The sequence below is a fragment of the Dermochelys coriacea genome, chromosome 1, assembly GCF_009764565.3.
Source record: "Dermochelys coriacea isolate rDerCor1 chromosome 1, rDerCor1.pri.v4, whole genome shotgun sequence".
In the NCBI taxonomy this organism is placed as follows: domain Eukaryota; kingdom Metazoa; phylum Chordata; order Testudines; family Dermochelyidae; genus Dermochelys; species Dermochelys coriacea.
In genome coordinates this window covers 155,189,089-155,205,192 of record NC_050068.2, presented here as the reverse complement: position 1 = coordinate 155,205,192, position 16,104 = coordinate 155,189,089, and the positions used below count along the sequence as shown (strand labels likewise).

The window sequence follows — 16,104 nt, the reverse complement described above, 5'->3', positions numbered from 1 at the left end:
CACTACGGTGCTAATAAGCGATGGTCACATAAACACCACCCTATATCGGAAACCTACTGACCGCTATTCCTACCTACATGCCTCTAGCTTTCATCCAGATCATACCACTCGATCCATTGTCTACAGCCAAGCGCTACGATATAACCGCATTTGCTCCAACCCCTCAGACAGAGACAAACACCTACAAGATCTCTATCATGCATTCCTACAACTACAGTACCCACCTGCTGAAGTGAAGAAACAGATTGACAGAGCCAGAAGAGTACCCAGAAGTCACCTACTACAGGACAGGCCCAACAAAGAAAACAACAGAACGCCACTAGCCATCACCTTCAGCCCCCAACTAAAACCCCTCCAACGCATCATCAAGGATCTACAACCTATCCTGAAGGACGAGCCATTGCTCTCTCAGATCTTGGGAGACAGACCAGTCCTTGCTTACAGACAGCCCCCCAATCTGAAGCAAATACTCACCAGCAACCACACACCACACAACAGAACCACTAACCCAGGAACCTATCCTTGCAACAAAGCCCGTTGCCAACTCTGTCCACATATCTATTCAGGGGATACCATCATAGGGCCTAATCACATCAGCCACACTATCAGAGGCTCGTTCACCTGCGCATCTACCAATGTGATATATGCCATCATGTGCCAGCAATGCCCCTCTGCCATGTACATTGGCCAAACTGGACAGTCTCTACGTAAAAGAATGAATGGACACAAATCAGACGTCAAGAATTATAACATTCAAAAACCAGTTGGAGAACACTTCAATCTCTCTGGTCACTCGATCACAGACCTAAGAGTGGCTATACTTCAACAAAAAAGCTTCAAAAACAGACTCCAACGAGAGACTGCTGAATTGGAATTAATTTGCAAACTGGATACAATTAACTTAGGCTTGAATAGAGACTGGGAATGGATGAGTCATTACACAAAGTAAAACTATTTCCCCATGGTCTTTCTCCCTCCCACCCCACCCCCCACTGTTCCTCTGATATTCTTGTTAACTGCTGGAATTAGCCTACCTGCTTGTCACCATGAAAGGTTTTCCTCCTTCCCCCCCCTGCTGTTGGTGATGGCTTATCTTAAGTGATCACTCTCCTTACAGTGTGTATGATAAACCCATTGTTTCATGTTCTCTGTGTGTGTGTATATAAATCTCCCCTCTGTTTTTTCCACCAAATGCATCCGATGAAGTGAGCTGTAGCTCACGAAAGCTTATGCTCTAATAAATTTGTTAGTCTCTAAGGTGCCACAAGTACTCCTTTTCTTTGAGCAGTTACTGAGACTTTAAATTGAAGCACTCCTGCTGTGGGTTCCTTACCTTAGGACATAAGTTAGGCTCTGGCCAGTTTGTTCAGTAAATTCTGTAATCAAAAGAAAATCCTGTATTTCTCCTGGCTACATCAAGGCCCAAAGAGGCCAGTGAAGAAAGGAGGGAGTGAATTTACCAAGAGGCAGAGTAGGTCACAAAGGGTAGTAAGTTTCATCTGAGCCCTGTGGGGAAAACTTATTTTCAGATATTTTCCTTGCAATTTCTTTTGTTGGAGGAGGAAAGGTTAAAGATTGTGCCTGTGCTGATTCTGTTTACATCATGAAACAACTAGACTCTGGAAATTGTCGGCATACCCTTTTTGTATTAAGTATTAAATAAATTCAACTCTCCAAAAAAATACCTTGGTACTGTGAACATAAGTCCTCAGCCATGATGTGAATATTGGCCAACTTAATGCCATTAAATGGAGCAAAAGGTAAATGAAAAATATGAATTATTTTGTTCAGACTCAGGAGATAAATAGTCACCTTTACTTCATATTCCTTTGCCAAACTAGTCCCTTTAATGGTAGCATCAATGGCATGAATTGATCTCCCTTATTCAATAAACCAAACACTAAAATTATAGAACTAAAAGTCAGCAATTTTTTGCTTCCTTTTGAAAGGTGACAAACATCTCTCACAAATCAATGAAAATAGTGCCAACTTAATTCTGGGCTCTAGCAAATCAGATAGATTTTAATTTCGGTAATAAACATGTCTTATTTTTCAAAACAGAAAAACACACCCAAGATTTTTGCAGACATGTTTTTGAATAGAGAAGAAGAGGCAATCTTGGGCATGATCTACAAGAATAAGAAGAGTCCAAAAAGGTATGGAAGAAGCAACAACATTGTTTCCTGGTAGGTGAGATAATGCTGAGTAATGGAGTGACTGCTCAAGACTATATCTCAGTGTGTTTTGATCTCCTTGATCATCCATTTTGCTTCTTCTAATCTCTAATTAACCTTATTGGAGATGGAAAATCTATTGCCTTACTATCCAAGATTACCTAATGTAGCCTTCTTTGACTCAGCAACAAATCACATAGGTCTCTACAAGTCCAATAAGGGATCAGAGGCAAAAGTCAATTAAATGTTCCAAATATTTTTATTGGAACCAAACTGCAGAGCTTTATCTCATTAGAAGGATTTACAGATTATACATGGCACTGATAAATGAAGTATCAATTTAATGTCTGACATGTCTCCTGTCAAAGGATTAAATTCTGCGTTCGCAGAGGGATGGAGATGATAATCAATTAGGTATTTTCCGTCTCTTCTTTTTATGAAAATAATATAAGCGATCTTGTGTCGAACTAAAACAGAAGAAAAACAATATGGAAGAGTTACCCTGAGGCTAGAAAGACTGAACAAGTGCTCTCAGAAGATTGATACAAATCCATTAATGCTATACATTTTCATTGACTACAATGTGATATTTAAAAACAAACAAAAATCCCACATTGTTTATCAAAATCTGCGAAAGTGTCCCAAGCCAAATAATTTATTTTAAATAAAATTTATTTTCAAAAGCCTGACGCTGTACTACAATGCCCCCCTTTCATCCTCCAAAGTAACCATAGAAATATAAGATTAATATTTAAAATTAAAAGAAAAATTCTTTTTTCTAAACAGAATAAATAATAATAAGGCTAAACACACGAATAGAGTCTATCTATCATTACCCCTTTGGTCTGAGTGGTCAGGTTGTCTCCATTAGGATATGAAATTCATGATATGAGTCAGGTATATTTCTGGTGTAATCTTGTGTATTTACAACAAAAATATAAACTGAGCCCTGTTTCCCTGAACATGGTATAAACAAACAACACCAGACAATTTTCTTGTTCAGAAATCCCCAAGTCTGCTATTCCAAAGAATTCTGCACCCAAGAAGCCCTGTCTCTCTGCTTCCTCTCACTGTCATGCTCATAAATCCTTCCTATGACTTTTTTCTGTCTCCAACACAAACAAGCCTGCCACTGATATCGGAGCCCTTGCATGTGCAACCAGGGAAACCTCTCAGTTCACAAAGCTTAGCTCTGCCCTGTCATGCAGCCTATTGTCTTTGAACACAAGTGACACAATACCGACCATGACTGATTGAGCACTATAGACAAGGGCAAATTGTGTTGAGAAGTGGTTTTCAGGAAACTGCTCAGTATTACACTGGTTTTCCATAACCGGTTGATACAATGTTGAACATGACTTATTCCTATGTTAAGACTGCACAATTTTCTTTAACATTGTGCTAGTTAACACAACTCCTCAAGGTCATGTTCTGACACAACCTAATTTTCTAGTGGAGATAAGCTTTCATGGTGCAATAGGAGAGCAGTAACCTTAAAAATAAATAGGAAAATATGATTGTAGAACTACAGAAATTGACAGAGGGGCCCTTTGCAGGATTGGTATCTGAAACTACTTTAAATTGAATTTTTTAAGCTGTCTTTGTTTTGGCTGACAGGGTCCCTTTAAAACTAAGCAGGTCATGTAGCTAAACTAAGCAAGAGCTGGTCTTCTGTATGAATTGCTGTGAGTCATGTTTGTACTTACAGGGAATAGTGTAATGCGTTAATTGAATCTCTCTCACTGATTTAATTTTCAATTGACAAGTAAATAGGTCTGGTTTAAAAAAATTAGCATAGAAAAAGAAGCTGTCAGTAATACTTTGATGATAAATTTCTCAGGTGCACATTTTCCCTTTCTCAGATCAACAAAAATTGCAAGGGCTTAGAATTTGCAGCATTCTCTTTTCAATGAATGCTACCACATTTCATTGCATTAATTTGATGGCTCAGTGTTTTGGCACTTATTTCCAGAGAGATTTTCTTTACATCTTTATATAAAGCTGAGTGTTTCCAGGAAATTTTAACACTTAATAGAACTACTAGTCATTTTCATACCCCAAGGGGGTCAACCCTGACCCAATCCCCAATACAGAAAGTACAAGTAATGCAAAATTGATAGATAAGAAGCCCAGTTTGAGAGCAACATGACAACATTTTAGAGGTCAAATGCTCCCATCCACTTACAGGAGCAGAAGGAAACTGGAACCTCTTGATGTCTATCCAGGGACGTGGAAGTGGAGTGCATGTTCTTCTAGTTCCCCAGACTACACAGGAACTCCTCTCTTCCTTCATGGGGTTTGGACTCCACTGCTCAGGTGGGGGAACACCAAGGGTAGGATGGGGTTGTGACTGTGGGCCTGTTGTACAATGACATCATTCCTCCACCCCAGTTACATTACAGTTACAGCTCTCACTGACGGAGTCAGCATTAACATGTGCCAATTGCCGTTCCACATTGGAAAACCTATTCCAGGGGAATTCCAGGGGCAGGGATGATAAGGTTTGAAATCTAGAAGCCTCTGTTCATTGGCTGAGCCTTAGTCGAGGGTGGGGCTATCAAGAAGGCCAAGGCTTTATAAAGCAGTGAGCAAGCGACCAGGGAGCTTTGCAAACAGGGACCACTAACAGGGAGTTTCAAGAGGAAGTTGAGAAGGGGAGTGGAAAGGGGGAGAGGTACACTTGCCCTTCTTTAAAACCTTTAAACTAAACTATAATCAAAACTTCTTGATTTAAACAAAAACCCTATCTTTAACCTAGGTAGCTGGAGGAGAAAATGCAGGCAGAAGCCCAGCAGCAGAGTGGGGGCTATTCTGTTTATTGCACTCAGTGTAGCATGTATGATTACCTGCCCTGTGGGCGGGTGGTGTATGTGTGCATTCGGTACAAGGAGCTCCTGGCCCTCAGAGACCGTGTATGGAAGAAGGAGGAGCTAAGGGAGGCAGAGAGTATGTTGATGAGGCTTTCCGGGATACTGTAGATTTGTCCCACCTCCGGTCAGACAGCACAGGGGCTGTTAAGGAGGATGAAAGGCCCAGAGAAGGAGAGCAGTCAACGGGAACAGACAGAAACCTTCCTATAGTTGGGACCTTCCTTCCAGATGATGTTGGGGTTTGCTCTCACACGAGGTTACCTCTCCGGTGGAGGGAACTCCAGTCATTAGGAAAAGGCAGGTGTTAGTAATGGGAGATTTGATCATTAGAAACATAGATAGCTGGGTTTGTGATGACCGGGAGAACCTTATGGTGACTCGCCTGCCTGCTGTGAAGGTTGTGGATCTCTCGAGGCATCTAGATAGACTTATGTGCAGTGCTGGGGAGGAGCTGGTGGTCGTGGTACATGTAGGTATCAATGACATAGGGAAGGGTAGGAGAGATGTCCTGGAGAACAAATTTAGGCTGCTAGGAAAGAGACTGAAATCCAGGACCTCTATGGTGGCATTCTCAGAAAAGCTTCCAGTTCCACGCACAGGGTCAGGTAGGCATAGTTTCAGAGTCTCAATGCGTGGATGAGACGATGATGTAGAGAGGAGGGGTTTAGATTTATTAGGAACTGGGGAAACGTTTGGGATGGGGGAGCCTATACAGGAAGGATGGGCTCCACCTAAACCGAAGTGGATCCAGACTGCTGGCACTTAACATAAAAAAGATTGCAGAGCAGTTTTTAAATTAAAAGATGGGGGAAAGCCGATTGCTGCAGAGGCGCACGTGGATCGGATAGAGACTTCTCTTAGAGGAGAGTCTATTGATAGAGATTCTCTAGGTTTTAGTCAAGAGGAGAAGCTCAAAGAGGACAAAGTATGGACCAGATCAGACAAGAAACATTCACATAAAGAATCTGACATCAGAAAAGGGCAGACAAATAAACAGTGTTAAGTTTTTAAAGTGCTTTTACACAAATGCTAGAAGTCTAAATAATAAGATGGGTGAACTAGAGTGCCTCGTGCTAAAGGAGGATATTGATATAATAGTCATCACAGAAACCTGGTGGAGTGAGGACAATCAATGAGACACAATCATTCTGGGGTACAAAATATATCAGAAGGACAGAACAGGTCATATGGGGTGGGGAGAGTGGCACTATATGTGAAAGAAAATGTAGAATCAAATGAAATAAAAATCTTAAATGAATCTGCATGTTCCATAGAATCTCTACAGATAGTAATTCTATGCTCTAATAAGAATATAACAGTAGGGATCTATTATGGATCACCTGACCAGGACAGTGATAGTGACGATGAAATGCTAAGGGAGATTAGAGAGGCATCAAAATAAAGAACTCAATAATAGTGGGGGATTTCAATTATCCCCATATTGACTGGTACATGTTACCTCAGGACGAAATGCAGAGACAAAATTTCTTGATACTTTAAATCAGTGGTTCTCAAAGCCGGTCCGCCACTTGTTCAGGGAAAGCCCCTGGCACGCTGGGCCGGTTTGTTTACCTGCCACGTCCGCAGGTTCAGCCAATCGCGGCTCCCACTGGCCATGGTTCGTCACTCCGGGCCAATGGGGGCTACGGGAAGCAGCGCAGGCCAAGGGACATGCTGCCTGCCCTTTCCGCAGCCTCCATTGGCCTGGAGTGACAAACCACAGCCAGTGGGAGCCGCGATCGGCCGAACCTGCGGATGCGGCAGGTAAACAAACCAGTCCAGTGCACCAGGGGCTTTCCCTGAAAAAGTTGTGGACCGGCTTTGAGAATCACTGTTTTAAATGACTGCTTCTTGGAGTAGCAGGTCCAGGAACCCACAAGGGGAGAGGCAACTCTCGATCTAGACCTTAGTGGAGCGCAGGATCTGGTCCAAGAGGTAACTATAACAGGACCACTTGGAAATAGTGACCATAATAGAATAACATTTAACATTCCTGTGGTGGGAAGAACACCTCAACAGCCCAGTACTGTGGCATTTAATTTCAGAAAGGGGAACTATGCAAAAATGAGAAAGTTAGTTAAACAGAAATTAAAAGGTACAGTGACTAGAGTGAAATCCCTGCAAGCTTCATGGACACTTTTCAAAGACACCATAATAGAGGCTCAACTTAAATGTATACCCCAAATTAAAAAACACAGTAAAAGAACTAAAAAAGAGCCACCGTGGCTTAACAACCATGTAAAAGAAGCAGTTAGAGATAAAAAGGCATCTTTTAAAAAGTGAAAGTCAAATCCTAGTGGGTAAATAGAAAGGAGCATAAACACTGCCAAATTAAATGTAAAAAATGTAATAAGAAAAGCCAAAAAGAAGTTTGAAGAACAGCAAGCCAAAAATTCAAAAGGTAATAACAAATTTTTTTTTAGTACATCAGCAGCAGGAAGCCTGCTAAACAACCAGTGGGACTCCTGGATGATGGAGATATAAAAGGAGCACTTAAAGACATTGCAGAGAAACTAAATGAATTATTTGCTTCAGTCTTCACGACTGAGGATGTTCGGTAGATTCCCAAACCTGAGCCATCTTTTGTAGGTGACAAATCTGAGGAATTGTCACAGATTGAAGTGTCACTAGAGGAGGTTTTGGAATTAATTGAGAAACTTAACAAGTCACCGGGACCAGATGGCATTCACCCAAGAGTTCTGAAAGAACTCAAATGTGAAATTGCGGTACTATTAACTATGGTTTGTAACCTGTCCTTTAAATCAGCTACTGTACCCAATGACTGGAAGATAGCTAATGTAATGCCAATATTTAAGAAGGGCTCTAGAGGTGATCCTGGCAATTACAGACCGGTAAGTCTAATGTCAGTACCAGGCAAATTATTTGAAACAATAATAATTAATAAAATTGTCAGACACGTAGAAGAACATAAATTGTTGTGCAAAAGTCAATATAGTTTCTGTAAAGGGAGATCATGTCTTACTAATCTATTAGAATTCTTTGAGGGGATCAACAAACATGTTGACAAGGGGGATCCAGTGGACATAGTGTACTTAGATTTTCAAAAAGCCTTTGACAAGGTCCCTCACCAAAGGCTCTTATGTAAATTAAGTTGTCATGGGATAAGAGGGAAGATCCTTTCATGGACTGAGAACTGGTTAAAAGACAGGGAACAAAGGGTAGGACTAAATGGTAAATTTTCAGAATGGAGAGGAGTAACTGGTGGTGTTCCCCAAGAGTCAGTCCTAGGACCAATCCTATTCATAAATGATCTGGAAAAAGAGGTAAAAAGTGAGGTGGCAAAGTTTGCAGATGATACTAAACTGCTCAAGATAGTTAAGACCAAAGCAGACTGTGAAGAACTTCAAAAAGATCTCACAAAACTAAGTGATTGGGCAACACAATGGCAAATGCAATGTAATGTGGATAAATGTAAAGTAATGCACAGTGGAAAAAATAACTCCAACTATACATACAATATGATGGGGGCTAATTTAGCTACAACTAATCAGGAGAATGATCTTGGAGTCATCGTGGATAGTTCTCTGAAGACGTCTATGCAGTGTGCAGTGGCAGTCAAAAAAGCAAATGGGATGTTATGAATTATTAAAAAAGGGATAGAGAATAAGATGGAGAGTATCTTATTGCCCTTATATAAATCCATGGTACGCCCACATCTTGAATATTGCGTACAGATGTGGTCCCTCATCTCAAAAAAGATATACTGGCATTAGAAAAGGTTCAGAAAAAAGCAACTAAAATGATTAGGGGTTTGGAACGGATCCCATATGAGGAGAGATTAAAGAGGCTAGGACTTTTCAGCTTGAAAAAGGAGGGATATGATAGAGGTATATAAAATCATGAATGGTGTGGAGAAAGTGAATAAGAAAAAGTTATTTACTTGTTCCCATAATATAAGAGCTATGGGCCACCAAATGAAATTAATGGGTAGCAGGTTTAAAACTAATAAAAGGAAGTTCTTCTTCACTCAGCACACAGTCAACCTGTGGAACTCCTTACCTGAGGAAGTTGTGAAGACTAGGACTATAACAGGGTTTAAAAGAGAACTGGATAAATTCATGGAGGTTAAGTCCATTAATGGCTATTAGCCAGGCTGGGTAATGAATGGTGTCCCTAGCCTCTGTTTGTCAGAGGGTGGAGATGGACGGCAAGAGAGAGATGACTTGATCATTACCTGTTAGGTTCACTCCTTCTGGGGCACCTGGCATTGGCTACTGTCCGTAGACAGGGTACTGAGATGGATGGACCTTTGGTCTGACCCAGTATGGCCATTCTTATGTTCTTATGGGGAGCCCCTGGACACAAAGTTTCTTAGAAGCCCAACAGAAAAGGAGCCTCAGGAAGCAGGAGTCAGGGCAGAGGAACAGAGCATCTATGCAGAGGGCCTTGGCTTCTGGTGGCACCTTGGAAATCTGTAGGCTGCTAATCCATTGCCATTTCAAACCTTCTCCACTCCCTGCAGTAGAAGAACGATGAGGAAATGCTGCACGTATCAGCTCATGGAGTTTCCAGTGCTCTACCTGAAATATTCCCAGGCAAGGAAGCACGGTGTCCAATCTGGTTTTGTTTCAAAGAGCTTATTTTATTTCAGTGGGACACCCAATCTAAAAAAACCCTTCTTTATTTAATCATAACCTCATTTGTGTCTATAATGTCCCCTCAGAAATTTGAGATGGAGGGCCCTGATTCTCCACTATAGTCGAACTGCACATGAATACAGGAGAGTGGTGGTGATAGGAAGCCAGTTGCTGCTCCTTGATCCTTAGCTGCCCAATTCCAGTGGAAGTTAGAATAGCCCTCCCCAACTCTAACATCTGCTGCTGATAATAGAACTTTCAACAGTGAAGGATCAGGCTTAATGGAGCTTTGCTCCACCGCACCTTCTTCTGTCTTGCTCTGTCTATGACCCATCCATGTAACATGCCTGACATACCCCATGCCTCGCCTTGCAATAGAGGGGAGTGTGTGAGGAGGAGAGAGACAGATGGCATAGGAGGTGGCAGAGTGATCTCTGCTGTCTTTCCACAGACAGAGAAAGTTCCCCTGTGCAAGGGAATTCTCCACTGGCTATCTTTAGCCATTTTAAGATGGCTCTTTGGTTTGTTGTTGCAAGGTTGCTCAGTAGTGTTGGCCTAGTAGTAATGCTTTTTATTTTATTTTAGAAAAAAGCATAGTCAGTCATTGGCTTGGGAAAAACACACATATAAAGAATGACACAGGCTTTATAAGCAGATATAAGAGGATAAACTGGCACTGTAGGCCATCTCTTTAACTTTCCATAGAATAGTGTATAATGACAAATCTGTTAAAATTTGTCATTATAATACTGCTCCTTCTCCTCAGGTTCTATATGCCATTAGGGATGGAGCTCCCATGACTTTCATGGAGTTGATCTGGGGTGACTTTTCTATGTGCATGAAACCAAACTTCTGTTGTGTATTATTATTTCAAAAATCCCTTTAATTAGAAACGTTAATAATTTACTTCATAATTGCAATGAATGGCCTCTGTGCCGTGTTTCTCTTTATGTGGACATGTAACATTAATCTCTGGAATTAATTGTGATTGCACACCTCATTGTTTTCCTTTGTATAGCGGACTTTCAAAACAAAAAGTTCATTGATGCATGAGGTAATAGTAACAACACAATATTTTACTACACACAGCTGATATTTTTAATTTTTACTAATCTGTATGGGCTATGTTATTGTAAATTATGCAAGACAGACAAATGTAATGGTTCATTGTAATAGTTTACTGCTATAGCTACCAGGCATCCCACATCTCTACATTTCCTAATGTACTACAAGAACCAGGCATGCACAGAGCAAAATCAACATGCTCTTACCTTTCTCTTAAGGACGGCAGCTTCACTATTTATTTAAAAGAAAAGCCAGAAGAAAAGGACTCATCTTGATGGCCTTTTCCCCATCCCACTTGTATAGATACAAAACTAAAGAAAATCTCTTCCATAGGAAGCAGATTGGTACAAAGTACATGCTTTTATCATGTGTAGAGAGGAAGGGCTAGACTGGGGTACACCTCAGGCAATCTAGGACTGTATTCCCAATAGATCTGGAGCATGAATTTATTTGCAGGCACCATATGGCTTTATAATTTGTTAATAGGCATTCATATGAATAGCTCCTCATTGTTATCAGAAGAAGATAATCCCCAGGTGAATAGAACACTGACATTTGTGTAATCATTGCAGTGGTTAATCACAGCATAAGCATGAGCAACAGACTTAGCTGGATAGACACACAAAAATGTCCTCTTCAATGATGACATTGAAAGGTGGTTTGTTGGCTTCTAGGTGCTAAACTGAGGGTCACTGAAGAGCTAATATCAAACCAGTTTCTGAAAAATGCATTCGAACAGTGGCAATTAGAATCAGCATTAACTAATGCAGGTTCCTCCTCCACACTTCTGAAAATCTCCCTATGGTGAGTTCTTGAGATACCTGGGAGCATGGCTTTGTGTCTGACCTACAAAATTTGGTTCTGGATTCAAACTTCCCCAAAGATCGATGGTATTTAGATCTGCTGCTTTAGTATGGCTCATTATAAAGATGGGGCCATAAGTAAAGTCAGGGTCTGGATGTGAACTGACACCAAGTTTAGATGGTCTTTGGATCTGGAGCTTCAGTTTGAGCCCATTTGTACCAATTTTTGTTGAATTAGGAATACCTTATTGCAAAGTTTAGTCATTTCAGTTCAGCTCTTAATGATGTTATTTATCACAAAGAATTTCATTTAATATGAATAAAATAGATGCAGAGGCTATGTAATAGGAAATATCCAACAAATACTTCATAGTTTACAGTTCTTTTACTCTGCCTCAGTATAGAAAGCTGTCATTGTTAAATGAAAAACTAATTGCAGAAGTCACTGTAATTTTTTCCTGTATAATGCTCTGTCTGATCACCAAGCTAATTTACAATAGGAAGAAAAAAAGGAAAAATGTAAAGCCTTCAATTTTTCTAAAATTGAATTGTGGCTGGTGTATAGATTAAACCCCTGATGTGTTGCACCTTTAAACTATTTAAACTCTACAACCCCTCTCCTCAGTGAAGCCCACAGACAATAACCCAACTCAATAAAATTACTGTCACCTACCCATAAGACTAAATAGACCTGAAATCAAAACAAATATAATGCTTCTTTTAGGTCTCCCAGTGCAGTTTATGTTGACCATCTACTTAGATAATAACTACATTGGGCTATTTCATGGATCAGAAATATTGAATGGTATCTATTCAGTAAAAAGAAAAGGAGTACTTGTGGCACCTTAGCGACTAACACATTTATTTGAGCATAAGCTTTCGTGAGCTACAGCTCACTTCATCGGATGCATTCAGTGAGCACCATCTATCCAGTACACTAAATGAGGCAGAAGTCCTGTGGAAAAACAGTATGTGATCATGTAATTAAAGTCTATTCATAATGCATATACACAAGAGGGCACAGGTAGCCTTAATTCTGGAATTTCCTAAATGTTGAGGGCTTGAATTTGCAACCTTAACATTCTTGTAATGTCATTTTTGGGGATGTAATATGAAAATGATAATACCATGAGTTATCACACTAGGACCAACATTGTTTAACTGTCATTATCTGGAAAAAGGCAGAAGCAATGTGGTGGCAAAATTTGCAGATGACACCAAATTATTTAGGTTCCTCAAATCAAGAGAAGATTGAGCAATTCCAGAAAGCTCTAACCAATTTAGGTGAATAGACAACACAACAGTAAAAGTATGTCAATGTTGATAAATGCCAAGTAATGTACATTGGAGGGAATAATCTGAACTGTCACAAACATTGCTAGTTCCTAAATTAACTGTAGGAAGTCAGGAAAATGACCTGAATATCACTGTGGACAGCTCAGTGAAAACCAATGGTCAAAAAAAGCAACGCAGCTGTTAGGACACATAAGGAATGTGATGGAAAATAACACTGAAAATATTAGAATGTCATTATAATTTTATGTATGCAGTGTTGTAGCCGTGTTGGTCCTAGGCTATTAGGGAGACAAGGTGGGGTAATATCTTTTATTGGACCAACTTTTGTTGGTGAGACAAACAAGCTTTCAAGCTTACACAGCTTCTCTTCAGGTCCAGAAGTTGGCCCAATAAGAGATATTACCTCAACCACATTATAATTTCATGGTATTCATGGTGTTCAGTTCTGGTCACCCTACCTTTACAAGGATATGCTATGTAGAGGAGATTCACAAGCAGGAAATGAAAGTGACCATAGGTATGTAAGAACATTCAGAGATGGAATGTTTAATTAAGAGAGGAGATGAATAAGAGGAGTATACAAAATAATTAATTGTCTACAGAAAGTAGGTCACATTTTTTTCTCATAATGCAAGAACAAAGGGACATTAAATGAAACTGAAAGGTAACACATTTCAAAATGACAGGAGGAAATACTTTTCCAAGCAACACACAATTAACCTATGGAGCTCATTGCCACAAGAGGCCAAGAGCTTAGCAGGATTCAAAGAAGGATTGGACATTTATATGGATGATGAGAACATCCAGATTTACATTAGTAAGGATTACATTTTGAAAATCCGAAATATTTGAAGAGACAAAAACCCTCCTGCTTCAGAACCTAACCTAACTTTTAATGAGTGGATTAGGAAGAAATGTTACCTACTGTGGCAAGACACCGTCTCTGCTGCCACAGGCTCCGGGCTGCCCCATCTAGTGGTGGGGCCCTGGACTCTGATGGGAGGACAGTGTTGTGGAAGTGGACTGTTGTGGACTGAACCTTCTTCACTTGGGAGATGTGACAGACCTGCAGTGAGGGGCCCATTTGTGTGGAAAATCTATTAGGAAGATTTCTCCACTATCTCAAAAAAAACCCCAAACAGTAGTAAGTTAGCACTTTCCCTATCCTATCACCTATAATATCAATAACAGTTACCTTATTTTTTCCACTTCCTTCCCCCATATCCAAACAGTTTTAAATTCTGTATCAAGCATAGTCAGCATCCCTAAGGTTAATCTGATTTGATCTTGTCTTACTCCTTATATTTAGATATCTTTACTGGGCACTACAACTTGAAACAGAGATGTCCCAGATACATTATATAACAACAAAATTACGTGTACATGTAAAAATTAACTGGTAGTAACTTGACTTATTGCTTGGGCTTGAGGATCAGCATGATCCTGGCCTCCTCATCCACATAAAAATTATTCAGCCACAAAAGGCCCTTGAGCATAACATGACATTTACAGCATCTATCTGTATTTCTTGTTTATTTCACAAAAATTTCCTTTGGTAATAACTTGATAACTGAGAAACATTCTGCAGCATCCAAATACAGTACATGATTATCCCATATTTTATACAACACATGTTAAAGTAATTAATTTTCCCAGGCAAATGTCATACCATTTAGTTCATAGTTAAGAGCCAAATATTTGTGCACTCATTTGTTAGAAAGATATGCATAAGCACAGAACACTTTAGTTCCATTGTACTGAACAAGTGTAATTTAAAGGGACACTGTCATGGCTGTTAAGTTCTTAACTTTCACATTAGTTGTTGTTCCAGTTAATTGCAATTCCCTTAAGAATTCTGCCCAGTTTTATTTTTTTTAAAATATCCTTGCTACAGCATTTAACATGAAAAAAAAAGAGAGACTGGACCTATTATGTTGTGGAGTGCACTGCAGGCAGTCTGATATTTGTGTCCTATGGTGCCAGAATGACATGTTTTATTTTAACCCTCTCTATCCTTTTTATTGACATGATCATCAGCCTGTCCCATTTTTAGTTTGGAACCATAGCAATTAAGAGCCTGTAGGTGACTCATAAAAGCAACTGCATTTAATAAGAACTTGAACAGAATTGCAAGTTGGAAAAAGAAACTTCTTTAATCTTTCCCCCCTCCTCACCACAGCCCCCCCAAAATAACAACTCTGGAGCAGCAATTCACAAGACAATACCCTCCATCAATGAAATACAAGTTAGCAGCATTATATTATCAGAACAATCTCGCATTGGCAAATCATGCTCTGAGGGCATGAAACCATTTCTGGCAGTTTCTCATAGCTGTTTCCAAATTAACCCTTTTACATATAATACACTTTATAATACAAAAGACCCTCACAGCATTATATTTAAATTGGAACTGAACAAACCAGTTCAGTGAACTGAAGAGTAGAAATACAGCTGAGCAACTACAAATTCTCCTCATACTTGACAAGATTGGATTTCCTGAGCGAAACCAGGAATTTCCACTGAAGCTTCCAGTTCAATAATTCTAACCTACACAGCCTCTCCTATTTCCTGCACGGCCACTTGTTCTTCAGCATATTCAACATGCTTCCAACAGCTTTGGAAACAGGGGGCCTGATTCTTTTCTCACTTACATTCGTTTTCCATCAGTGTAAGTCCACTAACTTTAGTGACATTAAGTGAGAGGAGAGGTAGGCCCACACCTCTTGTCAGTCACTGAAAGGCAGGCTGTGCTGCTTCTGGAAAAACTGATTTAGAAATGGGAATGGATGGCTTGGCAAAAAGTATGAGGAGGACTGACAGACATACAAGCAAAACATGCAGCAGATGAGAAGATGTGGATGGTCAATGGGAAGAAATACAAAAGAGGCCATGAGAATAAGGAGGATCAAGAAGAAAAAGAAAGTAACCAGGAAAGGGATGATGTGGGGAGAGAAGAAGGGAATGTAAGAAAGTCGACAGAAATACAAGACAAAGGGGGAAGAGGACAAAAAGAGACAGGAAGAAGTGCAAAAATAAGAAAACAAAAAGATGAGAAAATGAAAGGCAGCATGAAAAGAGATGGGGCTCTGAAACATCTGATTTTATTCGTTCACAGATTTTTGAATCCTTAGAGTTTCTCCCAGCACTGCTTCTAATGCAAAAATCTACCAGCTGTTTTAATATCTTACACTGCATTAACAGTCTGTATGGACAATATGCTATCCTATTCCAGGCAAAACAGATGATTCCTCAAAGCAGCTTTGATCAATACCAGATCCTCAAAGCAGCCTGCAAGGAT

At 40.0% G+C, this 16,104-nt stretch overlaps 1 protein-coding gene across 1 annotated transcript in view; it reads left to right on the top strand.

The window, feature by feature from the left end:
• Positions 1-2,083: 2,083 nt before the first annotated feature.
• The window catches only part of EFHC2 (EF-hand domain containing 2), a 118,056-nt gene continuing 104,035 nt past the window's right edge, over positions 2,084-16,104 (top strand). The window contains exon 1 of the mRNA XM_038415072.2: positions 2,084-2,156. The gene's annotated coding sequence lies outside the window, so the exon portion shown is untranslated. The remainder of the gene's footprint in view (positions 2,157-16,104) is intronic.